The sequence below is a fragment of the Perognathus longimembris genome, chromosome 9 (assembly GCF_023159225.1).
Source record: "Perognathus longimembris pacificus isolate PPM17 chromosome 9, ASM2315922v1, whole genome shotgun sequence".
NCBI classification, from domain to species: Eukaryota; Metazoa; Chordata; class Mammalia; order Rodentia; family Heteromyidae; genus Perognathus; species Perognathus longimembris.
In genome coordinates, this window is record NC_063169.1 from 6,338,828 (window position 1) to 6,358,740 (window position 19,913).

Here is a 19,913-nt window from a genome sequence, read left to right on the forward strand (position 1 = left end):
CAAGAACCTGAGCTTCAAAGGAAACAATACTAAAGCAACAAAATGTCTCCTTATGGGGCAAAATTCTCAAGAAACCACAAATGGTTCTATTAAAAAAGATCCATTTAGCAAATAACACATTATGAAAAAGAAAGACTGTCTCCAGTACTATTATGTAACACTTATTTAGGCTTTTCTTCTGTGTAAGCTGAAGATAGAAACTCAAGAAAACCAAAGTGTTCTATGAACACATTATTATTTTAACTCTGAAAATATTTAAAAGATTTTTTTAAACTCTGAAAATATTTAAAAGATTTATTTAACCCTGAAAATGTCCAAATCATCTGTTTCATTCATTGAAATCTCAGAAATTGCAGAAAGCAACCAACAATATTTCCAAGGGCTTCATGGGGGCTTAAAAAAATTGTTTGTTGGGCTGGGGATATAGCCTAGTGGCAAGAGTGCCTGCCTCGGATACACGAGGCCCTAGGTTCGATTCCCCAGCACCACTTATGCAGAATACGGCCAGAAGCGGCGCTGTGGCTCAAGTGGCAGAGTGCTAGCCTTGAGCGGGAAGAAGCCAGGGACGGTGCTCAGGTCCTGAGTCCAAGGCCCAGGACTGGCCAAAAAAAAAAAAAAAAATTGTTTGTTTTTGTTTTGCATTTAATGAATTTTTAAATTTTCTTATCATGGTGATGTACAGAAGGGTTACAATTACATACATAATGTGCATATTTGTCAAACATCGTTAACCCCTCCCTCTTCTTCTCCCACCTTCCCTCCCCACTAGTCCCCCTCCACAAAGTTATAAAGTTCATTTCCAACAAATTGTCTTGTGAGTATCAGTTACATTGGTTCACCCTTTGTCCTTTGTCTCACCACTGTGTTGTTCCCCTTCCCTTTCACAATTCAGATAAAGGTATGCACATGAAATTAAAGTGCATTAAAGCACAACCATGTTCACTGCAGCATTATCATAGCTAAGACAAGAAACCAACCCAGTAAAGATCTTCTCCCAGTCTGTGGGCTTTCTGTTTATCTTGCGAGCTATGTCCTTTGCCGTGCAGAAAGAAGCTCTGCAGTTTGATGCAGTGTCCCATTTGTCCAACCTTTCTTTGATTTGTAGCCTTTCAGGGTCTTTGTTAAGGAAGTTCTGTCCTGTGCCAAGGAGCCCAAGTGTTTCTCCTACTCCTTCCTTTAGTGTTTTCAGGGTGCCTGTTTTGATTTCAAGCTCTTTAATCCATTTGGAATTGATTTTGGTGCAGGGTGATATATAAGGATCTAGTTTTAGTTTGTTGCATGTGTTGAGCCAGTTTTGCCAGCACCACTTGTTAAAGAGGCTATCTTTCTTCCATACTATTGTTTTAGCTCCTTTATCAAAGATTAAATAGGTGTAGTTCTGTGGGTTCAATTCTGGGTCTTCAATTCTGTTCCATTGGTCTTCAGGCCTGTTCCGGTGCCAATACCAAGCTGTTTTTATTACTATAGCTTTATAATACAGCTTGAAGTTGGGTATTGTAATTCCTCCAGCACTGTTCTTTCTGCTTAGGAGTGTTTTTGCTATTCTAGGTCTTTTATTGTTCCATATGAATTTCTGGATTGCTTCCTCTATTTCATTAAAGAATGGTGTTGGGATATTAATGGGTATTGCATTGAATTTGTAGATAGCCTTTGACAATATTGCCATTTTGATTATATTAATCCTCCCAATCCAGGAGCATGGGAGGTTTTTCCATTTTATTAGTTCTGACTTAATTTCATTTTTCAAGCTTTTAAAGTTCTCATCAAAGAGGTCTTTGACTTCTTTGGTTAAGGTTATTCCTAGGTATTTTATGTTTTGGGGGGCTATAGCAAAAGGAGTTGCTTTCCTGATTTCAGCCTCGGTCTTCGGGTTGTTAGCTATAGAGAAAGGCCATTGATTTTTGAAGGTTTATTTTATATCCTGCAACTTTGCCAAAGTTTTGGATCAGCTCTAGTAGCTTGGGGGTAGAGTCTATGGGATTCTTTAAGTATAGGATCATGTCATCTGCGAAGAGAGAAAGTTTAACTTCATCTTTTCCTATTTGGATCCCCTTTATATTCTCTTCTTGCCTAATTGCTCTGGCTAGGAATTCTAGATGATGCTAAGTGAAATGAACTCCATGTTATGGAAACAATTGTTATATCACAGTTGTAACTACTTTCAACGTCCAATGTGTATGTGTAGTTTCTATTATTGATGATGTTCTTGTATCACCTTCCTGTGGTTGTACCTACACTATCTCTGTAATCTTATCTGAGTATATTGGAAACCGTGTTTACTGGTATTGGAAGTAGGAAATTGAAAGGAATACCAAAATTGAGAGACACAGGGTAAAAAAAGATAAACAACTACAAAAGCAATACTTGCAAAACTGTTTGGTGTAAGTGAACTGAACACCTGGGGGGGGGGAGGGAAAGGGGGGGAGGGAGGGGGCATGAGGGACAAGGTAACAAACAGTACAAGAAATGTATCCAATGCCTAACGTATGAAACTGTAACCTCTCTGTACATCAATTTGATAATAAAAATTTGAAAAAAAAAGAACAAGCTTAAAAATAAGCTTTCTCCCAAAACCTATATGCAAGCATATAGTCCATCTTCACCTACAGTCCATCTTCACCTTAGTTGCCACCTGTGAGCTTATCTGAGAGGCTAGTCATACTGTTGTATTATGCATTGAAGGACTGGAGGATTTGTTTTGAAGAAATAGAAAGTTAATAGAACAAACAGCCAAGATATTTTGCCATTCTTCATTATCCTTTAAAAAGAGTTCTGTTTTAACTGTAACCTCTCTGTACATCAGTTTTATAATAAAAACTTAAAAAAAAAAAAAGAAACCAACCCAGATGCCTCTCAGTAGATGAATGGATCAAGAAAATGTGGCATATATACACAACGGAATTCTATATTTCCAACAGAAGGAATGACATTGCTCCATTCCAAAGGAAATGGAAAGACTTGGAAAAAAATCACATTAAGTGAAGCAGGCCAGACCCAAAGAAACATAGACTGCATGGTTTCCCTCGCTCGTAATAATTAGTGTATGTCTAGGATAGTCCTAGCAGAAGATCACAATAGCTCAACAGTTATGTACATATGACCACATAAGATGATACTAAGTGATATAAGATATAGGAACAAGAGATTTTCTTTGTTGTTGTTTTTAAAGAACTGTGTGAAGTTATTTTTCTCTTTCATTTTTTCCCTTTGTTTTATCCCCTGTTGTCACTGTAATTGATTCAGGGCTTCATCAATTGACAAATGGATCAAGGTAACACAATGGAATTTTATTCATTCCATAGCAAGAATGATGTTACATCATTTGCAAAGAAATAGATAGATCTGGAAGAAATCATACTAAATGAGGTAAGTCAGGCCCAGAGAGACAACACATGCATTCTCTCTCATGTGGAAACAATAACCAATGTATAAATGTACAAGTAAACACATGCAGGGTTGGATGCAATTGCATACAGCCCCAAAGTACGATATTTTCAAGGAAGAATTCAAACAGTTTAATTCCTTAGAATAACTAACTCACCATCCAACAAATTGAACACCAAGAGACTAGCACTTGAAAGGTATATAGGGGAAGCCTTAGGGAAAGAAGTAGAGAAATGAGAGAGAAAATGGGGAGAATGCAGTTATAAGATTCCATGCACAATTGAGTGGAAGAGCTGGGTTGCGAGGGAGGGTGGAAAAGAATGAAAGGGGTAACAACATCAATCAAGATATGCTCATAAGCTGGTTTGTTGAATGGTAACTCCTTTTATATGGCTATTAAAAGATAATTTAAAACAATAAAATACATTTCAGAAGGTCAAGACAATCAAGAAATGAACATATGGTAGCATCATAGCCAGCCTATCCTTAGTTCTCCTAGCAATATAGGCAGATTAGCAACAGCACACACAACTTTTGTACTAAGCATTTTTAAATTTTTTATAGTATGTTATATTGTGACAGTATGAGACCTTTTATTGATAATGATATCATTGTATCTCATCTCACAAATAAAACATTTAGTAAGAACTAGTCTTAGTTTCATTTGTGATTCAGTTCAACTCCAGGACAATCAATTAAAGTCATTTGTTTAAAACCAAAGAAATTTCTCAAATTTCTCATGTTGTAAAAGAAGTTGAAATCTTCATCATAAATTGTGCTTCTAAATCTATTTAGCACTTTCAATTATGGTAAAAAGATGTAAGAATTGAGTTTTACTGTCTTAAATTCCTATAAAAATAGAAGAAAATGATTAATATATGTGTATAACAATTTATCCCAACAGAAAACATTTATCCCTATGTATAATTAAATTATTTGACTTGTGCCTAAAGAGCTAAATTATAAAACAGATACAATTGATTACTTTCAGACAAAGAAAGGCTGTAAAAAAGTGAAAACATGAGCAGCAAACATAAACTCTCAATTGCTATATTAGTATCACATACATATATACACATACACATGCATATATACCCCCCCACATACCATCCTTCAGGATAAGAAATATTACCAGCAATTTTGAGAAACTAGGCAATATACAGACAAAGTCACACAGAAAACTAAATCATGTAATTTTCAGGAAAATGGATGCAATTGGAAGACATCACAGTAAGTGAGATGATTCAAGCTCAAAAAACAAGATATTATACATTTTCACTCATATTTTGGAAGCTAGATCTAAAACACACAAAGTCATGCACACACATATGCATAAATAATTTTGAAAGATATTGAAATTGTATATGAAAACAGCATAAAGAGCCTCAATAAAATCAGTCAATCAATAAGGAGCTGGAGAACAAGGAAAGACAAAGAAGCTCCACAGAGCTTATCAGCAGGAGAAGCTGGGCTAACAAAGAGCATGAATAGGGTCAAAGTTGGTTGCTACATCAATAAAAACAGATCAGCATAGCCTGTTGATATTATTTTGGGGAGGAAGATAGAGGGAGTGAAACTCACTGCAATATATTATAAGCATGTGTACAAATGCAAGAATGAAATTCACCCTTTATAACTAATGTAAACTCATAATAAATACTCTGCTAAGACATAAAATAATTCTCAATACATTTCAAACTAAAATTACACAATATTTTAACCACAAGAGAAAACAGTAATGTTTAGGAAATTGAAATATTTGGAAAGTAAACAAATATTTCTAAATAGAACTGGTGATTTTTTATTTCTGTGCCTTTTGCCTTGCAAGTTTATCTGATTTGGGGAAAGTAAGAGGAAGCACAGAAATAATGGGACAGAAGGTAAACTAAACCAGCAGTAATAGTCATTAGACACTATGCTGAAAATGAACTATACAACTTGAAGGGGAGGGTGCTGGGGGGGATGAGGAAAAATCAAGGGAAGAGGTGACACTCATTACCTGACTTACGTAGCTGTAACCCCTCTGTACATCACCTTTACAATTAAAAAGTTTCAACTATAGTGAAACCTGTAGTTCAGGTAGTAAAAAGTGTGTAAAAAAAAGGCAATGTATTGTAATATAAGAAGACACTGTGCATGTGAGGTGAGGAAGTTATATTTATATGCATTTTGTTATATATGAACATATATACCCACTTATCACTACCAGATAGAAATGACATGCTGTTTTAGAATGTCACACCTGACCCATCTCTGGGGCAGACTTTTGGGAAAATGTAAAGGAAGTGAAGAGACAGACCACATAGCCGTGTGAAGGAAATCGAACTTACAAGCAGGACCCATAATAATACAAAAGCCTGAGCTGAAAGCTTCTGTATGTGAGGTACGGGGAAGGATGGTATTGGAGGAAAATGTTAGCTGATGAAAGGAGAATGTCAAGATGAGTTTGGAACAACTAGAACAGTATGTTAATGACTGCAAATACTTGGAAATAGATTGGGGGGATACATGTAAAATATAGTGGGTAAAGTGAAAAATTAAGGCAACAGAAAAAAATAGAAGCAAAATGGTGCATAGGTAATAGCAATACCCAATGTACATGTATGAAAATGTAATTTGAAGGTATGGGTGGGGTTGAGAGAGATGGGGGAGAACAATTGAGGAGGTAGCATTGATTGAGACGCATTGTTCTCATAAGTTGACATGTTAAACTAAAATCCCCTATACAATTACCTAGAGACAACAAAAATGCCTAAAGAGGGAGAAAAATAATCAAAATAGTGTATGGGAAAGCCAACATAGCTTCTGTACTTGAGCATCAGATTCTTAGTTTTCTAATAGCCAAAGGATAAAAGGAAATTAAAAAAAAAAACTTTTGTAGGTCTAGTTAAATAACTGTTTTAAAACTTAAATGTATTATTTAATTGTCAAGAGGAATTAAAACATTGTAATTGCACACACACACACACACACACACACACACACACACACAGAATTGGTGATGAAAAAGATCCTAGGTACTGTTAGGAAATATGTCCAACTGAGTGAAAACAAAATATGCCATAGCAAATCTACAGTGAGAAAGCTAAAGCAGTTGGTAAAAGAAACTAGCTTTTGTTTTTTTCCATTTTTTTCCTTTATTGTCAAAGTGAAGTACAGAGGGGTTATAGTTTCATATGTAAGGCTGTGAGTACATTTCTTATCCAACTTGTTACCTCCTCCCTCATTTTTCCACCTCCCCCATCCTGATTTCTCTCTCCCCCCTCCTGATTTCTCTCTCCCCCCTTGGTTTTATAAGTATTGCTATTGCAATGGTTTGTCTTTTTATCCTTTGTTTCTCGATTTTGGTACTCCCTTTCCTTTACCTGTATTAGGAAATTAAATCCAATAAAACATATAACAGCTATTCAAATAGGTGAGATTAACAATACTTATATAAGAATGTTAGATTAACACTCAAAAATCTTTTACTAAGACAACATTTTAAGAGAATTATTTAAAATGCAACATATAATCTTGATGCATTCAAAACAGTTCAAAAAAGGTCCAAACACATAAGCAAAAAATACTCTTTCTGTAATAAAAATAAGGCACATTTTTAAAAGAATAAAAAGCGCACCGGACATAGTATGTGGCTCACAGATAAACAGTAAATAAATTAATGAATTGCCATCCTACTTTGATTTCAATATGGTCTGGCCATCAAAAAGCACAATGAGTTGTATCTTATTGTTTAGCAGGAGAATATTACAGTGATCATACAGATGTATAAATTGTAATTTTAAAATTAATATTTCATTTATTGATTGATTTCAGTTACTTTCCTTATGTACTATTAAAGACGTTTCAATATGTAATTACGCAATCAATTGCAAAGTAAATTATTTAATTAATTAATAAAATTTAAAAATTCGGCTGTCAGCATTAAGATATTGGAAAGGTGTCTGCAAACCAAATATGAAGCAAACCAAACAGAGAATCCTTAGAGGCATACAATATTTGAAAGCTGCCAGAAAAGAAAGAGAAAAATAGCTATTCGATACTTCTCAAGAAGCAGAACTAGCACCAACATGTGGAAATTACAGGGAGACAATTTTCCAATAAACTGATGAATAAGATATCTAGTGATAGGAGCTGTCCAACAATCGAATGTGCTTTCTTGTGAAGTTATCAAATTCCAATTACTGGAGTTACTCAAGCAGAGGCTGGATGGCCATCTGTCTGAAATGAGGGCAGATTGCAGCACTGATGCAAGGCCTCACAGACTGACCAATATCTTTTCCAGTAGTGAGTCTGTGATTACACAAGTACCCGGGCATCTTGAGTGGCAGTTAAATGTCCCAGCTGGAAAGTCAGACATCCTGGTTAAAAATCAAGTGCACTGCTTATAAGTTTTTATTTACTTAACTTCTGTAAGCCTGCTTGCTTATCTGAAAAATGAGGCAAATAACAGAAGTTACCTCTAAGGGCTCTGGTCAAGATTGTATGAAAAAAATCAAGGAAATGACAACAATATGTAGCACACAAGAAGAGCTTGTAAAGGTTGTAATTACAGTACAGGTATGTGCATTTAGCAATACTGTATAAAATATGGAGAAAATGTGCACAAATTACCTTTCTTACTCTTTTATTCAGCAGCGAAAAGGGTTTGTGGCCAAAGCTGTGCTCTTTTAGCCGAGTTAATTACAATATATCATTAGCAATAACAGGAATAACAATTACCTAGTCACCTTCTTAGCCTAATCACTTCACATAACACTTTTTTAACCTCCCTCTCAGGAAATGTGCAAAAAAAAAATCATCTTCTAAACACTCATGAAAGAAAAATCAATTCTGTATCAATTACTCTTTTAGGATGAGAAAGAATACCTAACAATCTGGGTGTGTGTTCAGCAGGTATGTGTGGAAGGACTCAACATTCAGGCCCACGGATACACAGACACTCAGATGTTTTGTCCATCAAATAAGATGGCCAAAGTAGCAAGCAATCAGTACTTATAATCAGTACATATACTAGGGTTCAACTTCAGGGCCTTGTGTTTGCACAGGATGTACTCTACCATTTCAGCCATGCTCCTGGCTCCTTTTCACATAGGTTACTTTTGAGGTAGGATCTTGCTTTATACCCACATCAGCCTTGGCTCTACCATGCTCTGACTTGTGCTTGGCCTATGTCACAAGAACAAGAGTACACCACTGTATCCAGCCACTGTGCTTCCCTCTATGGATAGAATCAGTCTTTGGTTGGAATAGTCTCAGAAATGTTTACAACTAAATCATTATCTGTGATCTCTGTCTGTTGAGTAGCTAATATTACAGGCTTGAAGCTACGGTGCCAGGATCACATTAATTTTCATATGTAGGGTGGTTCCTGACATTTCTTCTCAGAGAGAAGTATTTTATGCACCTGTGTTCTGTTAACAGAAAATAAGGGAGAATTATAGGAAATGCTGCCTGGCAATGATGCTTTCAAATGGTGACTCATGATTAAAAATTTATCATCACTCTCTTGTCATTTTGGATAAACTTATCGTTCATACTGAAAAACATTTAGGAATTGATTTAAATAGGAGGTTTGAACTTTCAAAAAAGATAGTTGATACCACTTTTTTTTTTTTTAGTGCTTTTATAAAAAAAACTATAGCATGATAAACAAGAGGAAAGACCAGGGGCAGGGGGCATAGCTCAATGATGTAGTTTTTGCTTAGTATGGGTGAGGCCCTGGGTACAATTTTCCAACACCACAAAAAAGGGAAAAAACACTTTGAAAGACAGTATTTGTATGCTATATTGGTACATGTAAGGATTAATATGCATCATCATATTTGAGTCCTCCAATAACAATGTGTTATAACTGTTATTATATACCCTTGCCTTATAGAAATCCAAATAAGAGCCATTGGGAGTGACTTGCCAAAACCTCACATCATAGTTAATGAAAATGTAAGTTGATACCAAAGCCTTTAATCATTCTATACTGGTTGTCAAATAAATTCACTGTGTTAATTACTCATTAGCTGTTAATTAGCTGTTAATTTACAAATAAACTTCTAGTATACTTCAAGTATAATAAAATTAAACATCAAATTATTTTGAATATATGTCATGAACACATTAAGCGATTAATATGACAAGTGATGATCCAGTCTATCACCTAAAGACAGATTTAGGAGTACAGCTCCATGTCCATAGACATAAACAGTATTGAATTTTTTTATCAACTCTTACTGATTTCTCCTAGGCACTATAAATTCTGTACTCACAAATCTAAGTCAGTCTTCGGAAGTAAAACAGTAAGAGGTCCACTTCTCTAAATCATTCCCCAAGGATCTGAAGAGAGCAATCAAAGTTCTCCCTCTACCAAATTCCCCATTCCCATTTCCAGTAATGTCTTCATTCTAAGACAGCCTCTTCTATGATTTGGAAAAATTCCTCTCCAGTGATATCCAGCACTAATCAATGATAGATATAATCACTTGCAACCCTTGACATGTCGAAAAAAGGAAAACCTTTATTTAAACTTTCTTTTAAGCTAGCTCCTTAGTCATACAAATGATTCTGTTTGGAAACCCAAAGCACTGTTACCTCTCTAGCTTCACTTCTCTCCACTGCCCGTAGATGTCTAGTGATGGAGGGCTCGTGCTGCCTCCCGAACAAAGCACATGCTCCCTTAGCTGTGTCATGTGGCATGATGTTCAGTCTCTGATGATCACATTTTCTTTTATTTCCCTTTTTGGAGACTCTCCATTCACCCATCATGATCCAGTCCATGTGCCTCTCTCTGAAGTTCTCTAGGTCTACCAGCTTCCTCCTGTGGGTTGTTCCAAACATGAGGTCCCAAAAGTAGTCACACGGGGACCTCCCTTCCTTGCTCACTGTGTCTGCTCATTCCAGGCAGGCATTTTCTTTTCCTAGAGCTTAGCTAAGTAGGAAAGATTAAAGTTCTCTGTACTCTAATGCTGATAAGGGACTAGAAATTCCTTCCGCGGGATGGGTATGGCTTGCCCTGCAAAGGTTTTCGCTCAAGTTTGGGAGGACAAGAGTCTAAACAATATGGTGCAAGCTCTGGTGAGAGGTCCATAGCAAATGTCAGAAGTACTTGTGACAGGAAGAAGTCGTATTTCAAAACTAGAAGCCAGAAATAGTTCAGTGGTGGGGTTTGCTTTTATAAAAATTTCCTCCCATAACAGATCAAGGGGTGAAGATGTTGATGTGATGACACAGATCAAGATGCATTGTACACATCTCAAGCAGAATTAGTGTATGACTGCTTTGTTAAATGGCAAAACAATCAATATATAACCTAAAATGAGGATAAGCAAGGGAAGGGTGGGAGGGGTGGATGAGAATGTTGAAAGGGGTGATACTGATCAAGATGCACTGTATTCATAAACTGCTTTGGTGAATGACAACTCTTTTGTACAACTCCTTAAAGATAACAAAAAAAAATGTAAAGAGCTCAGGGTTCCTTAAAGCTCTGTCAATTCTTTCCCAAGGGTAGCTCCCCTAAGTTACATAAGAATTTCTAACTGGTCCTCCCACCTTCTACCTTTTAAAGATATCAGCATCACCTCCCACCCTAGGATGGATCGAGCAAACACAAGAGTGCAACAGAGAAATGGAGTTGTTTACAAAGCTTCATAAAGGAAACAGTACTTAGGAGAAGGAAGAAGGCATCCAAGAAATGTATCAATATGGAAATGAAGAACTGACTAGATCATATGGGCAATGGGCAAAGCATCAGCAGGGATGTGAGGGGGAAAAAATTAACCAACTTGGAATAGGGATCACAGCTTTCAATAACAAAATCTCCCAGCTAATTTTCTGCCCTGGATACCACTCAGTTTACATTCCGTGACTTAGAGTTCACCACCCCTGCTTAAAGCTAAGAACGGAGGGAACTGTGTTTTTATTATTTTTTCCTATGTGGTTTCTTTCCATAGTATAGTTCTTAGGCGAGGCTGTCGAAAATAGTACAACGTAAATAGGATCAGGCATGCCTTTGGTCATCCACCGCACTTCGGTCATCTTGTAACTGCCCTGATAACTCCCTCAGGCTGTCATCATAGCAACAGGCATGCAAACACTATGTGCACGCGTGTGTGAACACACACGAAAAGATGCTATCATCAAAAGCACTTATAGATAAGGAAAGGGTGAATTTTTAAAAATTTGATCTTTAACTTAATGATCAATAACAAAGGAGGAAGTAATATTGATACTGATTAATCCTAAAAGCCCCAGCAAGAATAGGGACATGGCTCAGAGGAAGAATGCTTGCCTAGCAAGTGCAAGGCACTGAGTTCAATCCTTTAGTATTGCCAACAACAATTAGAACCTCCCTATAAAAACTCATCTTGAATATGGATTGCAAAAGACTGCATTAGCACAGAGACTAGGTGCGTAGGGTCAGAAACCAGGATTGCTAGTCTGCCCTTTATTAATTAGTTGTGTGACCTTTGACAATGATTACTTAACCTCTCTGTGCCTCTACTTGCTCATCTGTAAAATGGAAATCAAATCTAAACTTGTAAAGTGGCTGAGATCAAACTACATCTAGCTGACACATGATCCCTGTGAACTCTACTGTACATTGCAATGCTCACCACAATGTTGATTCACTTAGGCCTAGTCTATGTCCAAGATTCAATCCCAGGACAAAACAACTGCCTTTAGCTCCTTTAACTGCTGTGTCTGTGCAGAAGCCTAATTAAATATAAATTAAAAGTTATAGGGGGCTGGGGATATAGCCTAGTGGCAAGAGTGCCTGCCTCGGATACATGAGGCCCTAGGTTCGATTCCCCAGCACCACATATACAGAAAACGGCCAGAAGCGGTGCTGTGGCTCAAGTGGCAGAGTGCTAGCCTTGAGCGGGAAGAAGCCAGGGACAGTGCTCAGGCCCTGAGTCCAAGGCCCAGGACTGGCCAAAAAAAAAAAAAAAGTTATAGGAAGAAGCCAGTGTAGCCTGATCCAAATATGAGTGGACCTAAGGTTCTGAAAGATAAGCAGAACTTAGGGAGGCAGAGAGAGGGCAAAACAGCACTTCAAAGGATAGGATATAACATACAAACGATAGTGGCTAGCTATTTATGAGAGCATGCACACTCTTCTCCTTGAGAAGAGAATAGGGCCTTTGAGAGAGCAAAAGGAAATAATACAGGAAGCCAGGATGTTGAAGTCAGTCTGAGAAGTCTAGATGTTGGGAGATGGCTCAGCATTCAGAGTGGGTGAGTGAAATACAAGCAGTGTCTCAAGAAAGTATTACGCTGAGAAGAAAAGGGCTTAATTACACAATAAGGAAAGCTGGAAGGAGAACCAGCACAAATATTGAAAATGTGCACAAAGAATATGGTAAGCTCTGAAAGACGCTGGTAAAATGACAGAGCTTGCTGCCACGCTGGAGAGGGACAGGGCTGGTGGAGGAAGGCTCTAATGGGATCCCAACAGCAGCTCCACCAAGTAATGGACCCCAGTCAGAAATCCGTAACAAGTGTACTGGAAAAGACAAAATGAACACTATAATGCTCATAAAATATTTACTTGAATTGTTCTTTGAAGTTTCTCCCTTACCTCTTTACTGAACCTCAGCTTTTCATCAATGAGCAGTGAAAATGAGATAGGAACATTAATAATTAAAGAATTCACCTAGTCACACAGCTTAAGTTAATTCCTTCCTTAGACATCTTATCTAGTGGCCATCTTATTGGAAAAGAAAAGGAAAGCAGGAAACTGTTATCTACTACTAAACATTTTTCCAGCAGCAACTGCATATGGTTGTTTTGCTTTTTGTGTATGTGTGAGAGTGTGCCCATGCCACTACTAGGGCTTGAACTCACAACCCACATGACATCCCTTAGCTTTTTCACTGAACAATGGCACTCTATCACACGTCCACTTCCAGCTTTTTGGTGGCTAATGTGGTAAGAGTTTCTGGGAGTTGGTTTCGAACCGAGATCCTCAGATCTCAGCCCTCAGAGCAGCTAGGATTACAGGCATGGGCTATCAGTTCCTCCTTGCAATGGAGTATGAAACGTCCTCCCAGAATCTTTGGGCTTTAAAGGTTGCTTCCGTTTTTGTGTGTGATTGTGGAGCAGTTCATTGTATTCAGACAGCAGTTACAGTCGCATGTTTTGGTTTGGGGAAACTAATTTTGATGAGCACAGGTTACTGAAAATATAAGAAATCTTTAAAATATATTAGTATAAGTGAAATATATGAAAATTTAAAAAATCAACTTGTAAATAACCTCCTTCAAATAGTGGCTAATGATTATCAAATAGAAAGATGACAGATAACAGGAGAACTTTTTAAATTAAATAAAACCAAACTATATAGTAGTGGATGACTTGATATGTACTTAGTAAAGATATACATTTTTGTTTGTTTGTTTGTTTTTCTTGGCCAGTCCTGGGCCTTGGACTCAGGGCCTGAGCACTGTCCCTGGCTTCTTCCCACTCAAGGCTAGCACTCTGCCACTTGAGCCACAGCGCCGCTTCTGGCCATTTTCTGTATATGTGGTGCTGGGGAATCGAACCTAGGGCCTCGCGTATCCGAGGCAGGCACTCTTGCCACTAGGCTATATCCCCAGCCCCAAGATATACATTTTTGAAAACAGCCACCTTTTGAGAGTCAGACTGGTGGTACTAGGCATTAGAGATCAGGATTCATCTTCCCTAAGGCCTTTGATTCTCTGGGTGGGAGAAGAGGAAAAGAAAAAAATAAAACACAATCTAGTTCATAAGTAATACAACTTGAGAGAAGTACACAAATGGTTCAGAAGAGAAAGTAGCATTTAATCCTTCCATCATTCCAAGACATAAAAAGAAAAGGATCATACAGAGCCAGCTATTATAAAACCCATTTTAGTTAATTTTAGAAGAATTGCATCTATGATTTCTTATGTTTTATTTCTTAATCTTGGAAGGGAAAGATATTTACATGAATAGAAGGAATACACAGGAAAAGAAGCAATCAATAACAAATGTCTGAAACATGTTTTCTAACAATTAAAGGATTAAGAAATTCACTTCACTCTCTCCACTAATAAAAATTAATTTCTAATGGGTTGTTTGTATTTGTCAATTCATTTAGATTAAACCAAAGCCCATATTAAATACTAGGGACTTTTTTTCTGAGTTCTGCCATGGTGAAGGCAATTTAATAAAAAATGAAATAGGGAATGAGCTCACTGAATAAATCAGAAGAATTAGAGAAGCTGACAGATATTTGAGAGGCCTGTTAAAAAATAAACTGGACTTTCATTATAAGTTTTTAAATTAATGATATACTTAAGAATCTACTTCAGTACATTTCCTTAAAACCAGAATGATCATGAATCATAAAACAGTGCATTTTAGTTAATTTTGTTATAACCTCAAGATGCAAAGAGTATAAAGAAACAGTAGAGTCAATGTGAAAAAGCAAAAAAAGAGAGGATACTAACAATATATAAGTCTGATGCTGTTTATTATTTAGATTTGAAACCTAAATAAAAGTCCAGCAGATTACTTTAGTGTCCTCTCAAGTAACAAAATGCTGGTTCCTATTATTTTGATATTTGAAGGAAAAGCAAAAAACAACAGGATAGCAGACATTGTTAGTAATGGAAGGAAAACTCTAGTCCTCAAAGTCAACTGCTGGCATTGTGTTTGGTACTGAGATAAGCAGATCGGAAATGCAAGGTTGGTTTGGGGTCATGCTAATACACAAGCAAACAAGACAGGAACACAAGGAGGAGGGGGAGGAGGAATAGGGAGGAAAAGGAGAAGGAGAAGGACCATCACATTCCAGGATCACTTTCACCCTGAGATTTTATTACAAGAAATAAAGCTGCAGTTGATGACTGATGAAACTAAAATTCCTCAGGTGATACACAGTAGGTATCTTTGAGAAAGCATGGAGATCACAATGACCATTAAAATCCAAACAAAAAGCCAATGGTACTTCAATTTGGATAATGAGAGTTTACTACAGAGGCTGTTTCTAAAAACATGGACAACTTAAAGACATAATCTACTGATCTGCAGCTGATCACAGCAATAATAGGGCTTTCTCCACATTGAGACAAGGACTCCTAACAGAGCTGTGACTCATCTGTAGGATACAGGGACTCACAAGATGGACAGAAATGGGGACAATATCCGAAAAGATAGGAGGAAAACAGGTAGTACAGGTGTTAGCAAAGTTACATAAAGCCTAGGGCAAACAATGAAAACCCTAAACTAAGAAAGAGGTTGACATATAATGTCTCAGCTCCTTTCCAGAGTAGGCATTTTCCAAATCATTTACTTATTTATTCATTTTTAAATTTATTTTTCCTCAAGTAATTGTACAAAAGGGTTTAACTTTAAAAAACTTGGTTCTTTTTCATTATTCAGACATCTTTCCTGAAATTGTTGTTTGAACTATGTACACAAATTCTGTGTCTTTTCTGCCCCAAATGGTAGTATTGTGTATTACGTGTCAGGGAACCTAGGAATCTGAATGCATAACTATCTTTATACCAGGAATACTTGCTCCTTACTCAAGGGATGTTTTTTGCCTACACATTAGACACGTGTTGCACAGAGGAAACAACAGTCAACAAGACAACTCTATCTCTGTCTTCATGGAGCTTTCAGGTATTAATTATTCCAATCTGTAACACTCTCATTTCACTACGAAATCTCAGACATGCTATAAATCACAGATTGGCAAACCATAACCCACAAATCAAGCTTATGTGTCCTGTTCACGCTGTACTATCTATGTCCACTTACTTATATCTCACTGTTTCTGCTTTAGAATTTCAGAGGTGAGTAGTTGCAAAAGAAACAGTATGGCTCACAAAGTCTGAAATATTTATTCTCTCATACTATATAAAAAGAAGTCTGTCAACCCTTGTTGTAAATAAAATGTAATGTTTTAAGGGTAGTTTATTAAAAGACATATACTGTCACCCATAAAACATTCCTGGGTGCCCAGGTTATAAACCACATCATAAGGAGAATTGGCATACTGCAGGGTTGTATTTCCACTGCTGTATTACTTTTCTTTTATTGTGAACATAGGTATCAAAAAATAAAATATTGTTAGTATCTCCTATTAACAGCTTTACTCTCTTCAGCTGATACTCTTGCCTTATACCTAGTCTTATTTGATCAGAATTTTTCTACATACCAGAAAAGTTGATTTTAAGAAAAATGTCCTTTTTCTGAATCACACTAAACAAGTTTGGTAAAGGTCACTTTATGTTATCTTTTAAATGGGACAATGAAATTGATTGTACAAGCACTTAGCCAACACTGAGTGTTGCTCTCTACAGAAATGCAAAATCATGGCAGCAACAGTACTTTGCATCCCTACAGATACACCCAGGGAGCATTAAATTTTTAAATGGAAAAGGAAAAAAAGACTATCTTTCATTAGCTGTCCTCATAAATTCCTAATCAGAAGTGACAGGTGTTATGCTTGCTGTGTTTCCTCTGGCGGATGTTAAGAGGCTAAGTCTGTGGTGGCTGTGGCTGACCATCGATTTCCCATTGCCCAAGCCCTTTTCTTCCCCTAATGGGAATCAATGTAGCATGAATAAAATTAAATGGTCACTTAGTCCACATTTAGTCACCATAATGCAACAATAGCTGGCTTGAGATGGATCCTAGAAAAGCCTTGGTTACTGAAAGACTTCCTACCCTACCTCCCCTGCTCCCAATCCCACTGGCAAAGTATGCTTCAAATGCTCAAGAGAAGGTACACGGAGTCCATGAATGAACAAGAGCCAGGAATTAAGGAATGGCCACATGTAGGAGGTATGGCTGGCTTGGTAGTAAAAGACCTCTTTTTGATATCAGCAAGATGCATTCTATCTTGAAAATGCCAGGACTGATAGCCTCAGGCTGTCAGATCCTTCTGATACCAGTGCCCCTTACCCTTCCATATTCTGTCATATTTCTTATTACAACTGCAGCTAGGTAATTCCTTATTGAGTTGTTTGATACCTATATTCCTCAGCAGTAAATGGACTCCTCTGATTACATTGGACTGCTCCATTCAGAGCAGATATCCCTATGGCCAAAACATGAGCACTGAAAAAGTATTAGGTAATTGATATAACAAACCTCCCGCTAATGCGTCTCAAAATATATCCATTTCCCACCCCCTCTCCAGCAACTCGTCTTTATGAAAGTTTAGTTTTCTAGTTGATCTCTCAACCCCAACCCAATCAGCATCATCAATTTGTGCTCCTGACCTTCATCCCAAAGCTTACATTTGAATTATGTCATTTTAGTGGTCCACTACACTGCTCCTAAAGTCACCTGGGTGAATCATTTTACTGACACATGCTGTAAATGGTATTTGAGCTAACTCTTCTGGAACGGTAAGGCTTCCCACATAAAAAGTAAGTAGGATAGTTAAGTCAAGAATCTTTGCCAAGTCACTGATGCTCACGATGGTCACAAATACACTATCAATCTCACGGTTTTAGGTAGGAAAAGCAATACAAACAAGCTCAAGGGAGTAATCAAATGTGTATGTGACTGAGTTCGTATAAATACCGCTATTGAAAATGCCCTGTTCACTCAGAGTTCATGCTGTTCGATTTGTTTCTACATTATGTGTACACGTGCATTTCTTTCCTTCGATGGGGTGTGTGTGTGTGTGTTGGTAACAGTGCTTGAACTCGGGGCACGGGCACTGCCCCTTAGCTTTTTTTTGTTCAGATGTGGTGCTCTACCACTTGAGCCAGAGACCCACTTCCGGCGGGGGGGGGGGGTGTGGTTAACTGGAGCTAACATGGCTTTAAGCTACGTTCTGAGTTCCACTGGATACGGGAAAGTCCACAACGTGCTTCCGTGATTCCAGACGGTGAAGTAATCCAAAGCTCAATCATTCAGCTCGGTCCCAGGGCCTCGACAGCCCTGACGGCCTGCTCCTCCGGACCCTCTGGACGCGGGTGGGCGGGCGCGTTCCTCCGTGACCGGCTCCAGGGACACGCCTGGCCTTACAATGCACTCGCACGAGGGAAAGCCTCGTGTCCCCCGGTCGCCCCGTCTACTCGGGAGGCTGCGATCTGAGGATCGAGGGGCGAAGCAGCCGGGGCGGGCGGGACAGCGGGAACGAGCAACCAGCTGGAAGGGGAGCTGTGCACGGGTGGTGGGGCGCCTGCGCCCGAGGGGGAACGCACGAGGGCCGAGCCCCGGACCGGTGGCTCAGGCCCGGGGTTCGAGGCCCGGGCCGTCCAGGGCTCCGCCACACCCCCCCCCCTTTTCGGGACTCCTTCCCGCGACCTGGCCCTGGCCCGCGTGGTTCCCGCGTCGGCCCCCCCCCGCGGTGACCCCGGGGATGGGCTCCGGGAGCCCCGGGACCGCGGCGGGGTGGGGGGGGGGGGGTCACGCCCGGCGACCCCGGCCCTAGGCCGGGAACGTACCAGAGATCCACCGTCGTGCGGGCACTGTTCCGGGGGTGCGGAGGAGATCTTCTCAGTCGGATGGACCGCGGAGCCCGGGCCGGTGCGGGACCCCCCGGGGGGCCAAGCCCGGCGCGGGACGCGAGCGCGGCGCCCACCGGCGCACGGGAAAGGATCGCCAGCCGCGGGGTGGGGCCGCCGCCCCCGGGAGCGGCCTCCGAGGCTGCGGGGTGACTGACGGACACCGGTCCGGGCTCCCGCACCGCGCGGGCGCCCTCAGGCGGCTGAGGAAGCCCGCGAACCCGCGCGCCGCGCCATCGCTCGCGGCGGAACGCCAGCCGCCCGCCGGCGGGCGCCCGAACGCCACCCGCCGCACTGCGCAGGCGCGCGCGTAACCCGCTCTCCCGTCGCGGACTTCCAGTCCCGACAGCCCCAGCGTCCACAGGGGCCAGGACGTGCTGTGGGCGTGGCGTCTGGGCAGTGTGGGCGGGACCTCGAAGGGGCACGGGGCGTGTCCTGGCGATTTCTGGGCGTGGCTACTGCGTCGAGTGGGCGTGGCCTGGGTGTGGTCCAGGCCTTTCCCGGTGATGTCCCAGCCCGGTTGATGGACTCTGGGCTCCTCCATTCTCCTGACAATTGTGTTCCGGGGCTTTAGCCTGAAAGTTAGAGTGAGATCTTGTAGAAAAGAATAAAAGAAGGATATACTAAGTTGGTGCGGAGACTTGGCAAGGAAAGATGAGCTGGGGTGAGGGAGGGATGGTCCCTTGGATATCTGCAGAAAACTTAAAAATTAACACATTTTTCCCCTCTCCCCCCCACCAAGGGAAACTCAGATTTTGTTCTTCCTCGAGGGTGCGGTTGTTACTAATGTTATTTCCCACCTTCCATGGTATTTTAACCTTAGTTTTAAATTTCTATTGACATATGTATTGTCTGAAATGGTCCTAAAATTCCTTTCTATTAGAATCCCACTTAGAGTTGAAGCATTCTGAAGACAGATTCTCTATATTCTTTATGCCTTCCTGTACACGGTGTTTAGTCGGTATTGGGTGGAAGTCTCAACACTTACACAGAATAGAGTGTCAGGCGATTCCAAGCAGGATCTACTCAACTAACTTTCCTAAGTGGACGTGCAGTTATTAA

At 39.7% G+C, this 19,913-nt stretch overlaps 1 protein-coding gene across 1 annotated transcript in view; it reads right to left on the bottom strand.

Annotated features, from left to right (window-relative positions):
* The window catches only part of LOC125357036 (meiosis-specific protein MEI4-like), a 91,900-nt gene extending 73,063 nt beyond the window's left edge, over positions 1–18,837 (bottom strand). The window contains exon 1 of the mRNA XM_048353656.1: positions 18,792–18,837. The gene's annotated coding sequence lies outside the window, so the exon portion shown is untranslated. The remainder of the gene's footprint in view (positions 1–18,791) is intronic.
* Positions 18,838–19,913: the final 1,076 nt, after the last annotated feature.